Below are 24,359 nucleotides of genomic sequence, written 5' to 3'. Positions count from 1 at the left end.
TCCCTCTGCTACCAATTACATTGCTCTTTACACCCCTTCTGTCTAGCACATATCCAGTAGGGGTGGTTTTCAGAACAGAGACAACCCCTCCTGATGATGACAGGATAGAGAAAGATGCAGCTGCTTTGGCAGGAGGCCTTATCTGCTGCCTGCACAGTTTGTTCATGGGTCATCTATGCTGCCACTATCAGTCAGATCAAACCTTTAGCTTTGGAACTGGAGCTCATGTTTGTGGTGCTGAAGCTATATATATATATATATATATATATATATATATATATATATATATATATATATATATATATATATATATATATATATATATATATATATATATATATATATATATATATATATATATATATATATTAAATAGTTGTTTTGTTACAGGCTGAGGTCATAAAATGTGTCTGGACCTTTTCCTCGCTGTTACATGTTTTGTTTTGTTTTGAAGGAACAGACAAAATGTATACAATGTAAGTTGCTTAAAACAATATAATACAAACAACAAAATCTGCATAATAATACATACATATCCTTCCTTCCATATGTGCACAAAAACCTTTTTTTGATATTGAAAATTGAAAAAATATATATATTTGATACATGAAGGCCTTTACAATTACAAACATCAAAACTTTGCTGAAAAACTTGTACACAATCTTCTATGTATCGTTGGCACTCTCATTGAGAGTTCATTTTTATCAAGTAAACAGACTTTTAGTATAATTTTTTTTTAGTAAAATCTTAAGAATAACTTTGGTATTTTGGTAGTAACTACAGTATTTTTGCATACTATGTAACACTGTTACATTTCTGTAAAGCAATGCCAGTTTTCTAACATATTTTGGCAAAATACAGGTTATTGTATATGGTGTTGACAAAATGTTTCCCGGCTGGAAGTTTGGTGACGGTGAAGGCGCCGCCTCCGTTCTGTTCTGTTATCCCTCCCCTTCCATCCTTCGCTCACATTGCTCTTTCCTTCGGTGGGAAAATTCCTGCTGGAACATCACGGTGGATTTGAACTCAGGAATTGTAGTGGAAAAGCAGGAATCTGCAAAACACGCCGGAGGATTTTCTCGTATGTTCTTCCTCATATTGTTCGGGTATGTGCACGTTAATGGCTCATGGCATGATCAGAGATGTATTGTTGTGAATTATCCGAACAGCGGTGTCGAGTGACATTCAACACGATAGAAATGTGTACGCAGGCGTCGTTGTGGACGCTGAACTTCCCAAATATACAGTTTACCCGTGAATTGCTATGCTGTTTACTCTGAAGCTGATGTGTTGCTGTTACAACAGTATCTTGTTACGTTGAGTCACGTCGTTGGAAATGTAGTTACTAGATCCTGTGTGGAAAAAGAACAGTTATGGAGGGTGGAATAGAAAAGTTTATGGAGGTTTCATTGTTGTTAGTCTTTTTATTACTGTTTTTGTATCAGACTTTTTTTTAGCACATATACTAAAAATAGCAAGGGAGTGATACATAAAATTGACTCTGAATATAAGTTAGAGTTGCACGACTATTTGCACTATTTGGAACAAAGTCCACTTCCTTTGCCAGCCATAGTCATTCATTCATGTTGTATGGCATGTTACAGACTTAAATGTAACCCAGTGACTCAAAGCCATTCAAATGTAGACTTGTCGGGTTGTTGATGTGGTTTTAACTATATATACTTTTCTTAAAGAATACATCATGTATTTAGTTCCTCAAGGCCTATAATGCAGTTCTCTCCCTCTGTCAAACTTACAGTAGGCCTACATATCTTTGTCACTGACTGGCTAATGACAGTTGAAAAACTGGGCTTTTAAGACCATGACATCTGTTTTCCTCTGGGCTGGGTTGTCCCCTTTAACGCCCAGTTGTAAAACAGGTATAAAAAAAAAAAGGAAAAGACAAAATGGGGCTTCCACACAAAAACAGTGTTAATTGGAGGTCACACAAGTTCAATAAAGCCACAGCGGGGCTCACTTTTTCCACACTCGAAATAGTAAATCTGTGACCACAGAGAAATACATGTTGGTTATATATCCCCTAATAGCTGTCAGAGGAGTTTATCCGACTAATTTATAGGTATCCACAAATATTAATTTGCTTCTTAAAAATACACATGCACCCGGAATGATGATTTGTAAATTACATGGCATTTATTGTATGGTTGGGACCAAAGTTTCACATTAGTTTTTTTTTTCTTCTCTTGTGTCTGTCTTCATGTTTTTTTTCTTCAACTTTTTTTAAAGGAATGTTCTAGAATCCCACATCTGGAGCACTCTGTTCGCCCACAGATATAGTGATTTCTTCTTCCACCACTGCATCACTGCATGAAAAGAGGAGCAGTCAAGGCCACACTGAGCCTGGCCCTGTGGCCGCTCTTACCACAACCGTCCCAACTGCAATCGCAATGAGCAGTTATGTTGTGTGGACAAGATTGAGTTTGAATATAGTTTGTCAGTTCCAAGGACGTTGGGCTTGGTGCAAAAAGTGTCCTCTGTTTCCTTCAGAATAGTTCACCCAAAATTCACATTTGTATAATTGATTTTATCATTCCAAACCAGCTTTACTTTCTTCTGTGAGACAAATTATTTATTCTTTTTACAACCCCAAATCAGAAAAAGTTGGGACAGTATGGAAAACGCAAAAAAAAGAAAAAAAGAAGTGATTTCTAAATTTACTTTGACTTGTATTTAATTGCAGACAATATGAACTAGGGTTGCACGATATTGGAAAAAAATTACATTGCGATATTTTTTTCCCCAACGATATATATTGCGATATTGAGAGCCATTAATCCAGGCTAAAGTCAATAATTACTATTCCATGATATTAATAATTTCACTAATAAGCAAGCTTCATTACAAGTAACAAAAAGGTCACTTAATATTTTATTCTAAAATTAGAACATTTCGGTAAACACAAAAGCAGAACACATTTAAACAGCAGCTTTACACCAACCCCCCTGATTGGTTTACAACAATATAACTTAAAATAAATAATTTTTTTATAAAACAACTTATAAGCATTTTGGTTCACAATCTTTTGTTTTTAAGTCAACTTTTCTTATCAAAAGTGCCAAAGTAAAACAGTGTTGGTCATCTTCATAATCATGGCAAATATCTTTAGCGATATGAAACGTTATTGCGTCTGTTATTTCTTTCTGTCGTTGAGAGCCTTTCTGGTAAGGTGTCACACTGGCAAAGGCATCACAAATATTTGTTTGTTTTGGTTGACATCCAGATTTGACTTTGTATTCGTCGTAAAGAGCTTTGTGGTGCCGATATAAAAGTGATCAGACAAATTGGTGGTGCTTCCTTGTTTTGTGGCCACAACTTTATGACACTTCATGCAAAGTACCTCTTTTTGGTCAACATCCTCCTTTTTGTAGCCAAAATAGTCCCAATTAGATGATTTCGACTTTCTTTTTGGTACAAAATCCTTTTTTTGCGGCGGATCCTCTTTGTCGCGGAGTTTTAGCAGTGAATGTTGGCTCAACTTGGCTTGCCTGTGAGCGGTGAGCAGTGGCACAACCAATCACTGTGCAGGCACGCGGAACGTGCATGTCCCCCCAGCAACAAGCCATACAACTGTGTGTTACCCTGGTGCTACCGTTCTCTAGGGTGCTTTCACACTAGCAGTTTTGGTGCGCACCCGGTTTCGATTGATGTCAGAGTTCGCTACGTTTGGATGATGTGAACACGGTCTTCCGAAACTCGGGTGCGCACCCGCGAACCGTACCAGAGTCCGCTTAAAAAGGGTGGTCTGGGGTCCGTTTCATGTGAACTCCGGTACGGTTTGCTGCTGATGTGATCGTACTAAATCGCGGAAGTGAACCGCTATTAATGACGTATGGTTTGATAAAAATGTGTGTTTGTGTGTGTTTCACTCATTTTGCGTGACTGACATACTGCAAGCAGAGAGCTGTAGATCTAATTTCTGCTCGTCTTCAGCATTCTTTAGAGCATTGCAGTACATTTGCGGCATATAGACGCAAGTGCCATTACGTACTGAAGCTTTAGAAACAAAACCAACGGTTAAAAAAAATATATATAAAAGTGAGGTGAGCAACGCTATGCATTTTGCCGCCTTCACGCTCGCTGGCTCGCTGTTACTAAGCAACCGGGTAAACAGCTGCTGCTTTGATGTCGCAAACGCACCCCGGGTCGGAACCAAATAATATATGAACACAGTCCAGCGGGGGCAGGGAGAGGGGGGAGCAATCGAACTCGGGTTCAGCCCAGGCAATCGAACCAAGTGTGAAAGCACCCTTAATACACCATGGGCTACTACCCTTCACATCGCATGTTCCGGCGATGTGACTATCGCTCACGTGCACATTGCGATGTCGATGTTAAAACAGAATATCGTTCAGCCCTAATATGAACACAAAATATTTCATGTTTTGTCTGGTCAACTTCATGTCATTTGTAAATATGCATCCTTTCCTGTCATTCAGACCTGCAACACATTTCAAAAAAAGTTGGGACAGTAAAGCATTTACCACTTTGTAATGTTGCCATTCCTTTTCACAACACTTAAAAGACGTTTAGGGACTGAAGACACCAAGTGATGAAGTGTTTCAGGTGTAATTTTGTCCCATTCTTCCTGCAAACAAGTCTTAAGGTGGGCAACAGTACGGGGTCTTCGTTGTCGCATTTTGCGCTTCAAAATGCGCCACACATTCTCTATTGGAGACAGGTCGGGACTGCAGGCAGGCCAATCAAGTACCCGTACCCTCTTCCTCCGCAGCCAGGACTTTGTAATGTGTGCAGAATGTGGTTTGGCATTGTCTTGTTGTAATATGCATGGACGTCCCTGGAAAAGATGTCTTCTTGAAGGCAGCATATTATGCTCCAAAATCTCTATGTACTCTTCAGCATTAATGGTGCCTTCACAAAAGTGCAAGTTACCTTTGCCAAGGGCACTGACACAACCCCATACCATGACAGACCCTGGCTTTTGGACTTGTAGCTGGTAACAGTCTGGATGATCCTTTTCTTCTTTGGTCCGGAGCACACGGCGTCCATTCCTCCCAAAAAATACCTCAAATACTGATTCATCTGACCACAGTACACGTTTCCACTGTGTGATGGTCCATCCCAGATGCCTCCGAGCCCAGAGAAGTCGACGGCGCTTCTGGACACTGTTAACATAGGGCTTCCTTTTGGCACAGTACAGTTTTAACTGGCATTTGTAGATGTAACTACGTATTGTGGTACTTGACAAAGGTTTGCCAAAGTAGTCCTGAGCCCATGTGGTGATATCGCTTATAGATGAATGACGATTCTTGATGCAGTGCCGCCTGAGGGATCGGAGATCACGGTTGTTCAGCTTAGGCTTGCGCCCTTGTCCTTTACGCACTGAAATTCCTCCAGATTCCTTGAATCTTTTAATTATGTTATGCACTGTTGAATGTGAAATATCCAAATCTCTTCCTATCTTTCTTTGAGGAACATTGTTTTTAAACATTTCAATAATTTTCTCACGTATTTGTTGGCAAACTGGTGATCCTCGGCCCATCTTTGCTCCTAAAGGATTAGACCTTTCTTGGATGCTGCTTTTGTACCAAATCATAATTACAATCACCTGTTGACATCACCTGTTTCAAATCACATCATTATTTAACCATTTTACCTCATTACTAGCCCTAAATTGCTCATGTCCCAACTTTTTTTGAAATGTGTTGCAGGTCTGAATGAAAGCAAAGGATGCATATTTACAAATGACATGAAGTTGACCAGACAAAACATGAAATATTTTGTGTTCATATTGTCTGCAATGAAATACAAGTCAAAGTAAATTTAGAAATCACTTCTTTTTTTTTTATTTGCATTTTCCATACTGTCCCAACTTTTTCTGATTTGGGGTTGTAAGAACCTTCAAACTGATATGTATCATACAAGGACAGTTTTTAGTGATCACAGCTGTTAAGCTTTAAGAAATTACATAAAAAGCACCATAAGAATGGTCAATGCAGTATTTTCCTATATTTTTTTATATTGCAGGTATTTGATCAAGCTATCATATGATAGCTTTTTGTTAGGAACCAATTTATGTCATTATTCATTGACAGTGTTCCCCTTAAGGCTTCAACTGCTTCGTTAGGATTATTGATTCGTAAATAAGTCATTGAGTCAAAATTGTGACTGAAATTTCAATCTTTTAGAAGACTTCAGATGCTTCAAGTGAATTTATATATCACAATATTATATTGTACAAGATTTGTTCATTTTAACTTGCTAAATATTTACTAAAGACTTACTTTTAAGTGAACGTCAGATGACGGTAATCCTAAATGTAAAATAAGGGAAATGTGCACCAATTAAATATCCAATATTGGCCATTACACAGTATTGTGCATCCCTGTTTTATGTTTCACTGAAAAATAACAGCAGGGAAGCTTGAAACAACATGAGCAAGAATAAATAATGACAGAATTGTCAATTTGGGCGAGCTGTTCCTTTAAGATCAAAACAGCACAGAAACCCAGCAGTGCTTCTGTAATGGAGATCTTTCTGTATTCAGGTGTGTCGATGGCCTTCATCAGCTTGATTTAATTACACATCTTGTTTTGGTCTGGAGGTCAGACTTGCCAGACTCCCCTCCCTTTCAACTGTCAACCTGGCAGTGGTCAGCAGATGGTGGATTGCTTTGTGAAATACCCCCGTAAGCCACCGAGCCTCCCTCCTTCTTAAGGAATTCACTTCACTGATGGTAGTGCACCAAGCATGGAGGCAGCTAGCCAGACAGATGGAAGGTGAAAAAGCACTATTGCCCCCTTTTCACTGACAAGAGACCAACGCTTGTGAGTTGTTGCTATGGCGACCTCGCATTTTCAGACGACTCAAACCCATCTGCTTGCAGGCTGCACGTAGACTGAGAAAGCGGGATATTGAGAACAGTAGTCATTTTCATATTGTGTACGTGCTCCTGTTTGCTTTTTGATTGTGAGAATCTGCTCTTTGTCTAAGCTCACGTTCGAAAACCACATCCTTGTTTTTGTTTCAAGAGCAGTACTTTTTCACATAGGGTAGCTAAATCAAACCACTGTTGTTTTATATGGTAATATGTTGTTGTTATTTGGCACTCAAATTTAGAATCGATCTTATGCCGTCAGGTTTCCTTTGTCTCATAGCTCTCGCGGCTTCTCTAGCTTGCATGCTGAATTGACAGTGTACCTACAGTCATTTGCCTGTTACAAGCATTCTGGTGGTCCACACCCATCCCCTAACCTCACCTTTAAAATTTCCTCGCTCTTTTTTTTTTCCTCTCCTTTTTCTGGTTCTCAGTCTCCTCCCTCTTTTATGGGCTGTAATCGGTTGTGATAGTTTTGGAACGCAGGCTCTGGCTGAAATGTTTCTGTTTCACACAGTTCAGGGATGTGTAGACAGAATTAAATGGCTACAGAAAATCTGGTCCTCCTAAATGATTGATTAATCTCTGAATGTGAAATACAAACTCTTTGATGGCCGATCCACAGGAAACCGAAATGCGGTCTTCGAAGTAGAGCTTATTGTCCTACGGTCTGACAGCCCTCCTGAGGTACCTCACACCCCCACCGTGATAATTACGGCCAACTCTGAGGTCTGTGTGACCGCAGAACTTTTATGCGGCCTCTTGACAATCCTTAGCATCAGATACAGTTTCACATTCTCTGGCTGTTTTATAAAGTCAAGCTGAGGGTCAGGATTGATCTGTTTAAGCTCCTAATTGGAAGTGGCAGCCAAGCTCATGATTAGCATTTCTGTGATGCGCTGTGGTTTGGTGTGATTAGTACAATTTTACTGTTGTAGCCTCAAAAGTTTGTGAAAGACAAAAAGATTTTTTACTCTTCTGCCGCACTTTTTTTCTGTGTATTTGGTCTCATTCTACCTGGAGAAGCAGCAGACACAATGCACAATTAGCACTTTTGAAAGTTTATTGGAAAATGTCTGTCAACATCAAGTCAGTTTTAAATGGCAGCATGTGCTTGCCTTTGGTCTAAAGGCCTGATGAAACAAGTAAATGATAGTATGGATTATTTACCCAAAAAATTAAATATACACTATATTGGCAAAAGTTTTGGGATGCCTACCTTTACATGCACATGAACTTTAATGACATCCCATTCTTAATCCATAGGGTTTAATATAGAATTGGCCCACCTTTTGCAGCTATAACAGCTTCAACTCTTCTGGGAAGGATTGTCAGACAGGAAAGCGTGATTCATCACTCCAGAGAACACGTCTCCACTGCTCTAGAGTCCAGTGGCGACGTCCTTTACACCACTGCATCCGACGCTTTACATTGCACTTGGTGATGTAAGGCTTGGATGCAGCTGCTCGACCATGGAAACCCATTCCATGAAGCTCTCTACACACTGTTTCTTGAGCTAATCTGAAGGTCTGTAGATATTGAAAGTTGGCGACTTCTGTGCACTGTGCGCCTCAGCATGTGCTGACCCCGCTCTGTGATTTTACATGGCCTACCACTTTGTAGCTGAGTTGCTGTGGTTCCCAATTGCTTTGTTATAATACCACTAAAAGTTGAGCATGGAATATTTAGTAGTGAGAAAATGTAACGAATGGACACAGATGGCAACCTATCACGGTACCACGCTTGAATTCACTGAGCTCCTGAGAGCAACCCATTCTTTCAGAAATGTTTGTAGAAGCAGTCTGCATGCCTAGGTGCTTCATTTTATACACATTTGGCCATGGAAGTGATTGGAACACCTGAATTCAATGATTTGGAGAGATCTCCCAATACTTTTGGCAATATAGTGTACTTTACATATTTGTGAAATAATGTGTACTTCCACTTAATTCATGGATATTATATTTTTGGGCAGTCACAACATTATAGGCAGTGAAGGCAAACAATTATTTTCACAAAATAATTTATTCTATGATTTTTTTTTTCTAATAAATAATAATAGATTAAAGGATTATTCCAATTGACTGGTTTTCTTTTCAATATTTTTTTCTTCTTCGTTGTGATTATGATTCTGGATGTGGTAAAATTGCACACTATATTTTGTGTATGTTTTTTCCCCGGCATTGGACTTATTAACTGTCTGCAGCTTAATTTAGTTAAAATAAACATTTAGCCAAAAACATCTATGAATGGTTTGTCTCCTACATTTACAGTATTGTATATTTAAAGATTTTGTACTTCCACAGTGATTGATGTTTTTTATTTCTTTTTTATTTAAGTAATGTGGATTAATTAAAGGAAAGAGTCTTAGAATTCTTAAGTCAGACTGGTTTTTCGCTTGGAAGTGACTGGCTTTACTATTCGATATCCATGGAATGGGAGGATAATTACGTTCTGTCAGCTTTTGATGCATGGGGTTTGGATTAGGATCTGCGATAAGAAACACTGCGTTCTCACATATTGTCGCCAGATACCTGGACTCTCTATTTTATTTCTTTTTTCTCCCACCCTAATTTATGTGTGTGGAGATTCTTGGAGAATAAATGTTCTATTAAGAATTGCCTCATTCATGCATGAAGAGTGTTGTGTCCTGTTATGAACCAGCACTCTAGTTAATAATTGCACCAATATTCTTCCCTCATTACAACTTTATGCTCCATATCTCTGATGACGTCTTGACATATAGAAACATCCACTGATTCTGCAACAGTCTGCAAGCTATTTAGATAAGCACTGGGCAAGCATACTGTATTTGCACACAGCTAATGTTTTTTCAGCCTTTTTTCCCTAAAGTTCCTGTTCTTTTGTCACTTCTCCAGCTGTGTCTCTGGACTGTATATTATGGTGGTGACCTCAGGGCTAAAGTTAAGCCTGGTCAAGACCACACTAGCTGTTCAGAGAGACATGTAGGAAAAGCAGTTGTTCAGAGTTTGTTTGACACACAACTCCTTACACGTTCTGAACGAGACATTTAAAATCATGTTAATGGGACACCCCCCACCCCCCACCCACCCGATTGTATTTGTCTGATTGCTGTTGTTTACCTGGATATTTGTGTTGTATCACAGGCATTCTTGATAAAGATCTTTGGCATAAGTTGGAGCTCCAGGAAGGAAGCCTGATAGAATGGGGGTTTGACTCAAAAGGATGTTGTCTCAGGGGCCCATGACGACCCCCCTTACTCTCCTTACTGTAGAAACAACTGTTCAGGCCGGCTTCAGAGTGCTTATAAGTCACCTTTTGGCCCTGCAGCAGGGGCCAGTCCAGCTGGGAATAAATGCACTACATCATTGGATATTCTGTGCCTTCCTGTGGCCAATTAGCTTGCACCCCAGGCCCATAAGCAGTCTGCCAGATGCACCATAGCAGTGGTCTGTGGGTTTGAGAGGCAAGGGCTGTGGCATACAGTCTATGAGTGGTTATTAGAGAGGCCCCTCTCTGAGTCCACACAAGCCTAGCGATTTGCTGCTTGCCCTTCATTTGGACTGCATCCGGAATCGGGCCCCTCCAAGACTGTAAAGCTAAAGAATTTGGATGCGTCTCGATAAAATATTGCTAGGGCTGTGAAGAAAAATGCGATATGCAATACCTTGTTAAATAAGGCGATATTCGAAATGTGATACGATATTGCTTTAAGTTTTGTTTTAAAAAATATTTAAAAACTGAGAATGATACCTTTTTATGTGTTTCACATTCTTTCTGGGAAAAGAAAGCAACGCTACAACTTCTGAAAGTGACGAGCAGTGTTTTAGCAAAAATTTGTCACAAATCTGACAATATCATTTTATTTTAATATCAATGTAAACAAACAAAAAATTTAATGCCAATATTATGTAATTACCAAAAACTCTTTGCTTGACTTGGTAATATATAGTTATATCAACCTAAAACTTGACATCAAGAACATTTCTTTCATTTATCTTTGTTATTTAAAATAAGAACTAAAAACAGTAGTCTTCACATGAATTAAATATACATTCAGTGTACTACGCTGATACATAATAAAGCTACAAACGTTATTCAGCCAAGAGCACTGAGTGATTTTCTCTTTTTCTTTTGTTGTTTGACAGACAGTGGCAGGTTTACTGTATTAGCCGGCTGTCACTTTAAGACCTAATGCACGGATCCTATTGGCACACATTTGGTTTCTTTCCCCAACTGATATTGTTCACCTAAAGCATAACCAACTGTGTTTACATGAATACTCGTCAAGACAGCCATTTTGACATAACTTTGTGTGTATTTGACAGTTTGAGTGTGTAACAAGGCATGAAACAGAACTGAAGGGATCACACGCTTTCAGAGAGGCGGCTTGTGCATTCGGTGTGTGTGTGTGTGTGTGTGTGTGTGTGTGTGTCAGACAGCGAGACTGCAAGGAGTTGTTTTTCGCAAGTTATTGCATTTAATAACTCTTTTTAAAGTCAAGCAAGTCACATAAGTAACAGTCGTGTGCCCAGTCTATTCTCTGCTATATGCCCATCCATCCATCCATCATCTTCCGCTTATCCGGGGCCGGGTCGCGGGGGCAACAGTCTAAGCAGAGACGCCCAGACTTCCCTCTCTCTAGCCACTTCCTCCAGCTCTTCCGGGGGAACCCCGGGGCGTTCCCAGGCCAGCCGGGAGACATAATCCCTCCAGCGTGTCCTAGTGTCCTAGGGTCTTCTCCAGGGCCTCCTCCCGGTGGGACGTGCCTGGAACACCTCCCTGGGAAGGTGTCCAGGAGGCATCCGAAATAGATGCCCGAGCCACCTCAGCTGGCTCCTCTCTATGTGGAGGAGCAACGGCTCTACTCTGAGCTCCTCACCGAGCTTCTCACCCTATCTCTAAGGGAGCGCCCAGCCACCCTACGGAGAAAGCTCATTTCGGCCGCCTGTATCCGGGATCTTGTCCTTTTGGTCATGACCCACAGCTCATGACCATAGGTGAGAGTAGGATCGTAGATTGACCGGTAAATCGAGAGCTTTGCCTTACAGCTCAGCTCCTTCTTTACCACGACAGACCGGTACATCGACTGCATTACTGCAGAAGCTGCACCGATCCGTCTGTCAATCTCCCGTTCCATCCTTCCCTCACTCGTGAACAAGACCCCAAGATACCTGAACTCCTTCACTTGAGGCAGGAACTCTCCCCCAACCTGAAGTGGGCAATCCACCCTTTTCCGACTGAGAACCATGGCCTCGGACTTGGAGGTGCTGATTCTCATCCCAGCCGCTTAACATTCAGCTGCAAACCGCCCCAGTGCACACTGAAGGGGGAGGCTGAGAGACTTTCTCAGGCCTGGCTGGCTTGTGGGACTCCGGAGGCAGCTGACAGGTACCGGCAGGCCAAGCGCACTGCAGCCCGGGTAGTCGTGGAGGCAAAAAATCGGGCCTGGGAGGAGTTCGGTGAGGCCATGGAGAAAGACTATCTGCTATATCCGTGGACCTAAAATGTACACTTTTTACAATGTTAAAGTAGCCTATTAAAATCATTCAGATTTTGCATGCCGTTGCGATATGCATATCGCGATATGTACATTTGCAACATTTAGATAATTTTGATATATTGTGCAGCCCTTTCAGGCCACTTCAGGTCCCACTTTAATAGTATAATTTACCCAACAATTCTCTGACTGACTTTCATCTGTGGAACACAGAGGATGATATTTTGAAAAATGTCAATGTAATGAAAGTCAGTGAGGTCCAAAACAACACTGGACCCCATTGACTTTCATCACATGGACATTTTTTCAAAATATCTTCCTTTGTGTTCCACAGAAGAAAGTCTTACAGGTTTGGAACAACATGAGGGTAATAAATGACAAAATGTTCTTTTTTTGGGTGAACTTTTCCTGTAAGTTCAAGTCAGAACTCAAACCATACGTTTTGCAGGCATTCTTTAATATTTTGCCAGATATTGAGTATGATTATCATACTTTAAGAGGTTTTTGAAGGCTTCGGCCTTGACTGGATGATGTCTGGCATGGGACTGGCAGATATTACACACACTCATAAATGTTAAAACACTTTTGTATTGTTCCGTTGTACCGCTGAGCATAGATGAGAAAACCATGACAAGGCTTTATTTTGTGCTGGCGTCAGCCCTAACTTTAATAGTTGTATTAGGAGTGCCGTACCTTTTAGATACAATCATCTTAAAGTCCCCAAGGTGTTTTCAGATTTCTTTTCAGTTGCTTTGTGGTTGACTGGTTTAAAGCCAGCTGTCCATTGAGATCACTGCTGCGTTTACTTGGCAGTAAGGCGCTTCGATTGTGATTCCCACTGAACCGGACCTCACAGTAGATGATTTATGTTAACTCATGTGAGATTCAAAAAGACAAAGTCGCTCTTTCTTTCCGTAGCTCAATGGAATGAGTCTTTTTCCAAAGCTTTTGGAGCCTTTTCCTCTTGGGTGTGTACATCACTCTCTGGTCTTGTAGTTTCTCTGTTAGGACATTAGCTGAGATATTTACAGTGTTTTTATTGTTGGTCACCAGTGTTGGGGAAAGTTAAGTAATGCATTACAATATTGCGTTACTCCCAATTATAATTTTCATTTAGGGCGTCTAGCAACTTGCAACTTGTTGGCTTGCGAGCTTGAAAAACCAAATTCTAGTCAAGCCAATCACATCGTGTATAGAGGCGGCAAATTTCATATACATGCCTAATAATTATTGCACGCATTATGTTTAATTAAAGTTATTGTCCTACATTCTGAAAATTGTTCTAGACAAAGACACAAGCCGGAACCCAAAAATGAAAATACTGTAATATACTCTTATGTTGTTGTTCTATAATACTTTGTTTGTCTTCTAAACATAAGTGAAGGTATTTTCAATTAAACTTGAAAGATTTCTGTCCCCTCTTTGAAAGTCGATTCACCCAAAACTATGATGCTTTAAAATAGGGATGCACGATATATCGGCAACATATCGTTATCGGCCGATAAATGATTATTTTTGATGTTATCGTTATCGGTCCAATAAGAAAATTTGACCGATATAGTCAAGCCGATAGATAATGTATTATTTCCTTCAGCTGAGACGGACGCGCTGTCCACCATGATGGGTTTGAATTGCTCTAAATATGTTTGGAATCACTTCGAAAAGGAAAATACAGTTATGTGCAACATGTGCAGCGCAAGTCTTCTATAATCTACATAAAATGATAATGAGAATAGAATAGGCTGTAAAAGAGCGTTGTGTTTCAGCGCGTTTGTTGAGGGAAGAGCGCGCCCACGGAGTTCCATGACGAGCACAGTCAAGTTCGCTTGTGCATTCACAGCCTTTTGTGCCATTGTAAGTTGTAATATTATATTTATTATTATTCTGTGTATGTAATATCATATAGGATGCGTTTGGTTGAGTTAATAAACGATGCAGTAAAGCACTTCATTGTACCGGTCTTTAGCTTCAGCGCGCGCCCACGGAGTTACACCTTCATGACGAGCACAGTCAAGTTTGCTTGTGCATTCACAGCTTTTGTGCCATTGTAAGTAGTAATATTATATTTATTATTTTGTGTATATAATCCCATATAGGATGCGTTTGGTTGAGTTAATTAACGATGCAGTAAAGCACTTCATTGTACCGGCGCGCGCATTTCAAACAGAAATGCACAGCATTAATAAATACTGGGACTGTCCTATACATAACACTGCAATGAGAATATTTCTGTTATAAAACGTAGTGAATTCTCTGGGTTTAGTTGTTTTTCAGCGCGCTGTTGTGGGGAGCGTCAACAACGCATTCTGACCAGCACAGTCAAGTTCGCTTGTGCATTCGCGTCATTTTAAGCATATGTAAGTCGTAATATTACGTTTTTGTAGTATAAACATCTGATTAAAGTCATATAGGATAGGATGTGTTTCGTTAAGTCAATAACCCGCAGTGCTTTACTGTACCGGTGATCATCTTAAGTTTCAGCACGCTCTCAAACAGGGGAAGAGCATCCACAGGAGCTATAACCCTTCACCTATGCGTGATTTTGTGCTAATATAAGTTGTAATATTATATTTATTTTGTATAAATATCTGATTGTTCTCATATATGATGCGTTTAGTTGTTAATTAAACTTCTAAGCGCTTCAGTTTATGGTTGTTCGTTCATTCTCTCCAGCTTCAGCGCGCTCTCAAACAGCAACATTATTCCTAATAGACTAGACTAATATTACAGATGTTTACTATTACTGTAATATTAAACATATATTTTTTTCAAAAACACAGAAGCATTATTTTTTATAATTAGCACTTTTATTGTTCTCGTATCATTTCCATCAACAATATGGTTTGATTAAAACCATTTCTTTATCGTCTGTGCGGAGGTTATTTCATGCACTTGCATTCTGATTCTTTATTATGCAGCCTAAGTAATGCTGTTCAATTACTTGTTTGCATTATTTATGTATATTATTTTTATTTTTTAGACAATATAATTTTTGGTAACATTTTACAAATAAGGTCTCATTTTATTAATGCATTAACTGTCATGAACAAACAGAGAGCAATAACCTTTGTTTCTTTTAGTAATAAAATGTTTGTGTTTTGTAACAGTCCATTCACAGTTCATACAATGTTAAAAGACACAACTTTGTGTCTGAATATGTTGAGATTAACATGAACTAAAATTAATAAATCCTGTTGAAGTATTGTTCATTCATTGTTGGTTAACTAATACTAACAAAAATTAAACCTTATTGTAAAGTGTTACAAAAAAAAATTTGGCCATAGGAGTGTAAAATTAATTTGAAAAGGTAAGGAATCTCACACTGGTTCAAATAGGCTACTGTAGTGTATAGGTTTGATTTATGTTGAAGTGTTTGGGACATGGCTTTTAATGGTGAGCCTTTTGTTTTTGTAATCAGGCTCTCAGAGTTTATTAAAATTTGTATTTAGATTTATCGGCTAATATATCGGTTATCGGCTTTCAAATATTAAGAATTATCGGTTATCGGTATCGGCCAAAATGTTCATATCGGTGCATCCCTACTTTAAAAGTTCATAAAGACACAGTAAACGTAATTTATAGGAATCAAGCAGTTTTATCTAAGACTTCTGAAGAGACAAAATCACTTTTTATGATGAACAGATTTTATGGAAGCTCAACAAACCATTCCTGCACATCAAGCAAACACATTTGAGCTTCTGTTGATGTGCTTTATGGATGTGCAAAGTTTATATGTGAACAAAAGTTAAATATGTTCATAATATTGTGTCTCTTCAGAAGACTTGGATTAAACTGCTTGGTTCACCCAACACTTTGATGATTCAAAAAGTTCATAAGATCGTAAAATAAATCCATATTTTACGATCTCTTTATGAACTTCTTGAATCATCAATGTTTTGAGTGATTGGACTTTAAATGGAGGGACAGAAATCTCTCAGGTTTCATTAAAAACCTCTTTATGTTTTGATGAATAAAAGCCTTAAGGGTTTGGATTAACATGAGGGTGAATAAAGGATGACAGAATTTCATTTTTTTTGGTGAACTATCCCTTTAAGTAAGGAAGAACAGTCTGAGAACAGTCACCTCTGGCAGGGGGTTTTCTTAGGATGTGTTGTCAGAAGTTGATGGACTTTGCTTATGTGTTCAAATGTTGTGTCTGTTTTGAAGGTTTTACCCCCATAAACTTTCCATTGCAAATTGTGATGTGATCACCAACCTGCTGCTCTGTCTGAACAATTCATCTGATTTGTCGGTCAAACAGTCTGCCTTTATGTTTTTATCATTTTCCACTTTGTGTATTTAAACACCAAAGCGGCTAGAAACAATGTGTTCCTTCTGTCTAAAATTAACATACGTTATGACTGTGTTTATAGCGCTCTATCCTTTAATCAAAGGAAAGTATGTGAGAGAAATGGGGGTGTTTGTTTTCTTTCTGGCGGATGGGTTCTCCTGATGGCTTTTGTGTTCTCTGGCTGAACCACAGAATGATTTAGATGATTTAGTCTTTTTTGTTTCTCCATTCATAACCCGAGCTCTGAATGGTTGGATGATTATTAAGAAATGTGTAAGCTAATATACCTCCATTATCCTTATTTAAATGACCTTAAATAGCTTAATTGTCTCAAGATGTCTGCAGTTAAATTCAGTGTATAGCATTACAATATTTATAGATCATGCAATATTTGGTAACAAATTTGAAGGTATTATTTAGATCTTTACCTACCACAGGCATCAAGTGGAGTCTTATTATGTTTTGAGTGTGTGTGGTTGTGGTGTATCGTGTTACTCATCTGATCCTCATTAGAGTTGGGGAACATGAGGAGTCTGTCTGCGGGACTGTAGACGGTCTCATCCTCTCTGCATGTGTCTTAGCCTTTGTTGCACTGTACCACCAAAGAAATTACTTGAACCCAAACAGATGGCCTTTATAATCCCTCTGTGTAGCTGTGAGTGTCAATTTTTTTTTGTCAGTTTGTTTGTTGTTGTTGTTGAGTTTGAAACAGTAAGAGAAGTCAAAAATTCTCTTTTGTTTCTAAACTCCTCCTTTTTGAATCCAGAGTGTTTGACCCCACATGAGGGGTAAGGAGGGTTGACAGAGCTACCTCAGACCAGGATGTTGAAGAATAAAACATCTGTTATGTGTTGGTTCGAAAATTGGTACAAATTAGCTCTATTTCTATTCACCTTGAAATAATACCCTAGAAAACTCAAAGCACAAACACTGAATCAGTACAACATAAGCACTTAGCACATTTCTAAAAGCTCAGAGGTTTAAAGGATAGTTCAACTAAAAATGAAAATTCTGTCTTTGTTTACTCACCTTCATATCGTTCCAAACCTGTATGACGTAGAAGAAGTAAGACATTTTGAGTAATTTTGGTAACTAAACCATTTTGGTGACCTTTGACTTCTATTATATGGATAAATATCTTCTTTCATGTTTCATTGAAGAAAGTATGCCATATAGGTTCGGAACGACATGAGGATGAATAAATGAAGACAGTTTTCATTTTTGGGTTAACTATCCCTATAAGTGTGTGTTCACTTCACACTTTGGTTCTTTTGGTTTTTACTTGGCCATGCTAAGGAAATTTCACACCAGTACATAACATTGGTATATTACAAATAACACCAGATGGGGAGAGATTGTGTTCAATTTGTGGGTGTCAGGGAGCCGCTATCAATATGCGGGGTATTGAAATAATTTTTGAATGCTCGCTTTTCACTTTCCAACTCTGTATTTCGGGGACGCACATTTTAAAAGATAAGATATTTGTCAATGACACTCAGGATCTGTTGCACACCAAATCTTTCACCATCATCTTGCTAGCACCTCTCTTCACTCTCGTTATGTGATAAGTGGGATCTGCTCTTGCTGCAATGTGCTGCGATTGTAGGAGATTATGGTTTTGACACCTGTACACAGGGCTTGACATTAACACCCGCCATCCCGCCATTTGCGGGTGGATTTCAGCTTTGGCGTGTCGCTCCCACAAGCCACTTTGGCGGGTTGAATTTTACTGTAGTCTTCTCAAAAGGCATCTGTTATAATCGCATTGCACATTATAACCAATCACATGTTGATCTTATGAATTCAATGTCTAATAATCAGAAGGGTTCAGATTAGACATCGCTGAAACGCCAGAGTTTTGTTCAAAGTGCGCTCTCACTCACTGAAATCCGCACTCTCATCATAAAGAACACAGCAGAGATGTACGTAGGTTATTCATTTAACATTCAGTGATTGACTGTTTTTGTTCTATTTCAGCAGCGAAAATAGTTTCAAACAAGATGGAAGAACCATAGCGTATCTGATGTGACTGACAATGACAATGTTGGCTTGATGTTGGACGTCTGATATTCACAAATTTAGGGACCGTCTCTAAAGTTACATATAACATTGGTACACGTTTCTAACTTCAATAGCATCTGAAGAGAGTGACTCAGTCATAAGGTCATCTAGGTGTCAGGTATGATACACACCGTTTTTGATATTTAATAAAAAATAAACTGTCAAATCACATGAAAATATGGATATATTTTACTAGACAGAGTACTCATTCACAAAATACGCTAGATTTGAATATGTCATGGCTGATAGAACACTGATGAGAATATTGTTTGAGAATAAATTATATGTACAGCAAAAAATCTCATTGTTTTCCAGACAAGGAGCTGTTAGTGTTTCTCTGTCTAGATTAAGGAGCTTTACACACAACATTATCATAGTTAAATAGGCCTTGATGACCTGTCATGTTATACGTTTCACATAGACTTGATTTGGGTGTGTACAGTGGTCATTTACATTTAGCCAAAAACAAATTTCCCAACAACAAAATTTTGGCCAGTGAAAATGCTGAGTGGCTACTAGTAACTTTGGAAAACCACTAGCCACTGTGGCTGGTGAGCAAAAAAGTTAATGTGAAGACCTGCCTGTACCGAACCATAATATGCAACATCACGAGAAGAACCAGTTATGCTTGAGCATTCTGACCTTTTTTAAGGGTTGCATTTTGTGACATCACATCCTGTTTTTGATTCGTTTAGATGTCTTTGGTCCATGTTGCGTTCATATTTCAGTCAAACTGCACCAAAGTTTATTTGGAAGCAAACCGAGACCCTTATTAAAAAGGAACCACACTGACAGAACAACTAGAGTTTGTTTTAATCGAACAAACCGGCAAAGTGTGAACACACCCTAAAAAGCACCTTGTCTGCTTTGAATATGGATTTTAGACAGATGCAGAGATCTCAGCAGTTTTGCTGCTGGAGTAAGCAGATAAATATCACCTCTCTCAGGCCCTCATTCTGAGGCAGATCTATCCTTATGAATAAGTAATAGCCATCTGACACTGGTGCAGATCTCCAGAAAGCCACCAGCTTTGCAACTTGACTTCATCCTGTTAAAATTTTCTGTCATCATTTACTCAACCTCATGTTATACTAAACATTACTGATTTTTTTTTTCTGTAGGAGTAGTATTGTAGTAAAGAATTTGGTATATGTATAGCCAATATACCAGATATAATATGGAGGCTATTTCCAAGCAGTAGCACTAGCAGTAAGACGTACAATCACTGTAGTATGAAGAAGTGACTTATGGCTCAAAATCAATAGCCAGCTTACTGTGTCGAATGTAAATCACTCGTCAGTCCAGATAACTGTCAGCTGCGTCTAATTATGGTGTTCTCTGCGTCCATCACATCAGCACACTTGCACTACAGGAATGTAACCAGTTTAACCTAAGGACAGGATCTAAGCCTCATGTGTTAATTAGTCTAGATGCACAGTGTCCTCATCAGTCTGCATTTAGAACTGTGGCAGGCAGCAGGGGGCACGTTTATAAACCTTATCAGCCTGGCTCATGAATATTAATTAGTTGACATTCTGGGTGCTAGCCAAATTAGGATTATTGCTTACCGATTGTGCATTTGTTCGTTCAGTCCACTGCCAGCACGGCAATGCTTCACAGAGAGCTCCCACAAATATGCATGGGAGCGTTTGAAAACAGTCGCTTATCAGCTAGTCATGACAAAAAAGGGGGGTGAAATTGGCTTACTGTCATTTTAAGCAAAATGTGTAACTTTATAGTGAAATTCACAAAATTCCCTAATTTTCATCAGCAAAGATATTGCGATATTATCTCTAAAAATATATTATCTCTAATATTTTATGTATTGCCCACCCCTTGTTGCCATATCTGTGTTGCTTCATTTAGTTAGGATTTTTGTAGACCACCACGGTCATCAGAAGATTTGAGTAAGAAATTGCATGATTACATAAGCAAAAACAACAGTTTTTTTATTTCTGCTGCAATTTAGTTATTTTTAGGGGTGTATCAATATTCAAAACGAACCGAAAAACCGTGATACACCACCCACGGTTCGAACCGCGATACTCTCATGTCGAACCGAACCGAACGCGCCCCGCCCCTTCTGCCCCAGCACAGCTCTCACTTCACCGCATGCCACAAAATAATATTTTCTTCCTTGACATTAGATTAAATAGTAATTAGTACACTTTTAAAAACTAATGAGAGCTGTATTTTTACTAAATATTATTATAATAATATTATTTACTAAGTATATTCTAACTTTAGTCTTCCAAGTGCATGTCATGTGACTTGGGCAATCGCTCAAGCTGCATGGTGGAAGGACAAAGAGCCAGTTTCCCCATTTAGCCAGGCAAAATGCTACCTTGTTGGAGTCCCAGCAACATCGTCATTTTCGTAGCTTATTACAAAATAAAAAATCTCTCACCTCAGAAAACCGCTTTCCTGTCCTGTCAGCCGTTATACTGTGCTCGTAGTGCACACTCTTTAGTTAACTTACATGCGCGCATGTGCCGTATATTAGAAGCGCAAGAGAAACTACGAGCATGCAATGTTACGATTTGTAATTCATGAAATAAAAGTAAAGTACCAATACATCACATAACTGGTTCGACGTGTGTTAGCTGGTAAGGATTTGCATGCACATGCAGTTATGATGTGCATTTTGTTTATCAGGAGCAGTTTTCATGTTTCATTAACAGTTAATAAAGTATTGTGTATTCGACATGGTAACTGTTGAAATGCCACTTTATTTTCACTTTATTTTGTTTATTTTTAAATCAGTGTGGTGGCTACTTTATATAGTATTAACAAAAACTGCTATTTAATATCTTTAACTTATAGGCCTATTTATTCATCAGTATTATTCATATTCATACAATGAATGTGTTTGTTAAGTAGGCTACAGTGGGACATTACTTGTGTGTGTGTGTGTAATAAATGTTTATGAAATAAATGTGCCTTTTTTGGTAGTCTAGTCTACAGTGCGGACATTTATTTCATTTGAGTTTACTCAGGTATGCTAACTGCTCTAAAGAAAAAAGTGAAGCCAATGTATAAAGTTCAATTATTGCTGTTGTTATTATTAAGTTAAAAGTGAATCTAGTGTTATTATTGCTGGTGCCCGCCATGAACCATGACTCCTCAGCGAACCGAACCCGTGGCTCCAATACCATGACATGAACCGAACTGTGGCATTGGTGAATCGTTACACCCCTAGTTATTTTACAAGACATTTATCTCAGATTCATGCAATCTGCAAAAACAAATTTCTTTCTAATGTTGCTGTGATTAACATTTTAATTCCCTCAAGATTCAAGATTGAAGTGTGTGTGAGTGTGTGTGTTGCCACAGTCTCTTGCTCACCAGACACATTCCTTTTGACTGTGTTTTGACTTTTTTAATTGGACCCTTTCAGCTCTCAGATGGAGCTCGGTTGAGATTTCACTGCAGTTTTTGCCTCACAAGCTCCGTAGCGTTTGATCACCCAAACCAGTCTCACACTTTTATATGTTCAGTCATGGTCCTGACAAATGTGTTTGTAGTCTGAGGGATCCGACTCATTACATAGATTGTGTTTGATAGTTTCATTAAAGTAGCCAATTTTTTGGTCTGGACTGAGGAATTTCTTCTGACTCACTCATGTAGAGTAGTTTGATCTCTTTGCCTTGAGAAGATCATTCTCAATCTCCATAATACTTTGCCTGAAGCTGCTTCATAGAAGATGAGCCTGGGGTGTTTTTTTTAAATGCATATTTCACTTCACTTTTGCTTTGCTGTTAGAACCACTGATCAGTGTGGTCATGTAGGAGCTTGATGTTTTCTTTGGTGTGTTGTTGGTACTTCAGTATATGTGTGTGTGGAATTGAGTGCTGTGTATATATGCATTTGTCATTGAGTCATTGTTCAGGAATGCACAGTGTGTCCTAGACTAGACTGATACCTGAAACCTGGAGACCTGGAGTTTCCTGTTGACACTGAGTATTCAATATATGATGGGATTAATCATTGTGGACCAGGCTGATGATTGAGAATTAATGATGCCTTTAATGAGATGATTTTGGAAAGAAATATCATAGTGGAATTGGGAACTTGTCCTGAAGTGTTCCAACCACGGCACACACCAGGCCTGCACAGATGAAGAGGAAGTGGTTTCATACAGGCCTTTTGATATGGTCTCATTGGTCACAGGCACCCTAGTCAAGCAGAGCCATAGTAAAAATAAATTTTTGGGTGGGGCTGTATGGAGTTGTTTTACACGTGCTCTGCAGTTTTCCTTTACGTTTATTAGAAAAAGACAAGCACAGGAGAAAAATAACTGATCTTTCTTGTGACAATTTAAAGGGTTAGTTCACCCAAAAATGAAAATTCTGTCATTAATTACTTACCCTCATGTCGTTCAACACCCGTTCATCTTCGAAACACAAATGAAGATATTTTAGTTGAAATCCGATGGCTCAGAAAGGCCTCCATTGGCACAATGTACTTTACACTCTCAAGACCCATAAAAGGTACTAAAGACGTTGTTTCAAAGTCCATCTCACTACAGTGGTTCTACAATAACTTTATGAAGTGACGAGAATAGTCTTTGTGTGCAAAAAAACCCTAAATAACGACTTATATAGTGATGACCGATTTCAAAACACTACATCATGAAGCTGTAGCAGAGCAGCTGGAAAACTGTTTATTTATTTATTTTTATTTATTATTATGTGAACGTCATAAGAAGGTGTGGTAATTGAGGTGAAGCCGCATATAAAAAGGGAGGATCTTGAGTATCTGGCACGCTGTTCCTGAGGCAGATTTGATGTGATGACGTGAGGAAGTTGAATGAATGGCGGATCCTGTCTGTTGCCTTCGTTTGCGCTCCAGTTCTGAGACGAGGCGTGCTGGCACAATGGCGGATTGAGAGAGAGTTCCCGTCAAAAACGCTTCCTCATTCTCGTTTTAAAACACTCAACGTTGCACCCGTGATATGCACCAAACTGGTCAGTGATTTTCCCGTTTGCCATCCACACTCTGTCACACCTGTGCTCTCCATTCTCACACCCTTTAGATATCGCATACGCACACACATTCTCACGCACAAATTTATACCATTCATACATACGCACACACATTAACATACGCATCCATTCTCACGTTTGAAAACCTTTTTTTCTTTTCATATACATCAGTTTTGAAGTTATATGTATGTGTATCGATATGACGTTTGATTTATTGATTTTATTGTTTTGTTTTCTTGTTAAAAAAGGTGCTGTTTGTACTGGGTCTAAGGAAAGACGTCCACAGTTTCCGCTGACGACACTGGAGCTTTCTATTCCGATGGGAATAGCCCTATAGTCGTGTAACATTGTGAACTGTGAAAAACAAACTTTTTCAACTTGAAATTGAGAGGTTTTTTTTTTATTATTTAAAGTTGTTTTTTTTTGTGTTGTTTCTTTTACCTATGCAAACTTGTTCTGTTTTTCATTTCATTTAGTTTCATTCATTAAATTAATTTGAGCAGTTATCTGGTTTCCTACCTGTGTAGATGTTTTTGTTTTCTCTGTTCATATGTAACTGGTGGCTTTTAGAGCTATCTGGGAACTATTTAAATTTGACAGTTTTTTACTGTCTGGCGCCCGAACAAAAAAAAAAAAAAAAAAAAGACAAATAATTTTGTCAGCGGGTGTGCCACCGTTACATGA

General features: G+C 38.8%; 1 protein-coding gene across 2 annotated transcripts in view; it reads left to right on the top strand.

The window, feature by feature from the left end:
- The first annotated feature begins 980 nt into the window (after positions 1 to 980).
- The window catches only part of ccdc102a (coiled-coil domain containing 102A), a 100,721-nt gene continuing 77,342 nt past the window's right edge, over positions 981 to 24,359 (top strand). Inside the window, exon 1 of one of the 2 annotated variants that reach the window (XM_079810824.1) lies at positions 981 to 1,081. The gene's annotated coding sequence lies outside the window, so the exon portion shown is untranslated. Of the gene's footprint in view, positions 1,107 to 24,359 lie in introns of both variants that reach the window. The other variant, XM_079810823.1, reaches the window with a different exon arrangement.

The sequence above is a fragment of the Gobio gobio genome, assembly GCF_949357685.1.
Source record: "Gobio gobio genome assembly, chromosome: 2".
NCBI lineage: Eukaryota > Metazoa > Chordata > Actinopteri > Cypriniformes > Gobionidae > Gobio > Gobio gobio.
This window is presented reverse-complemented; position numbering and strand designations above follow the sequence as displayed.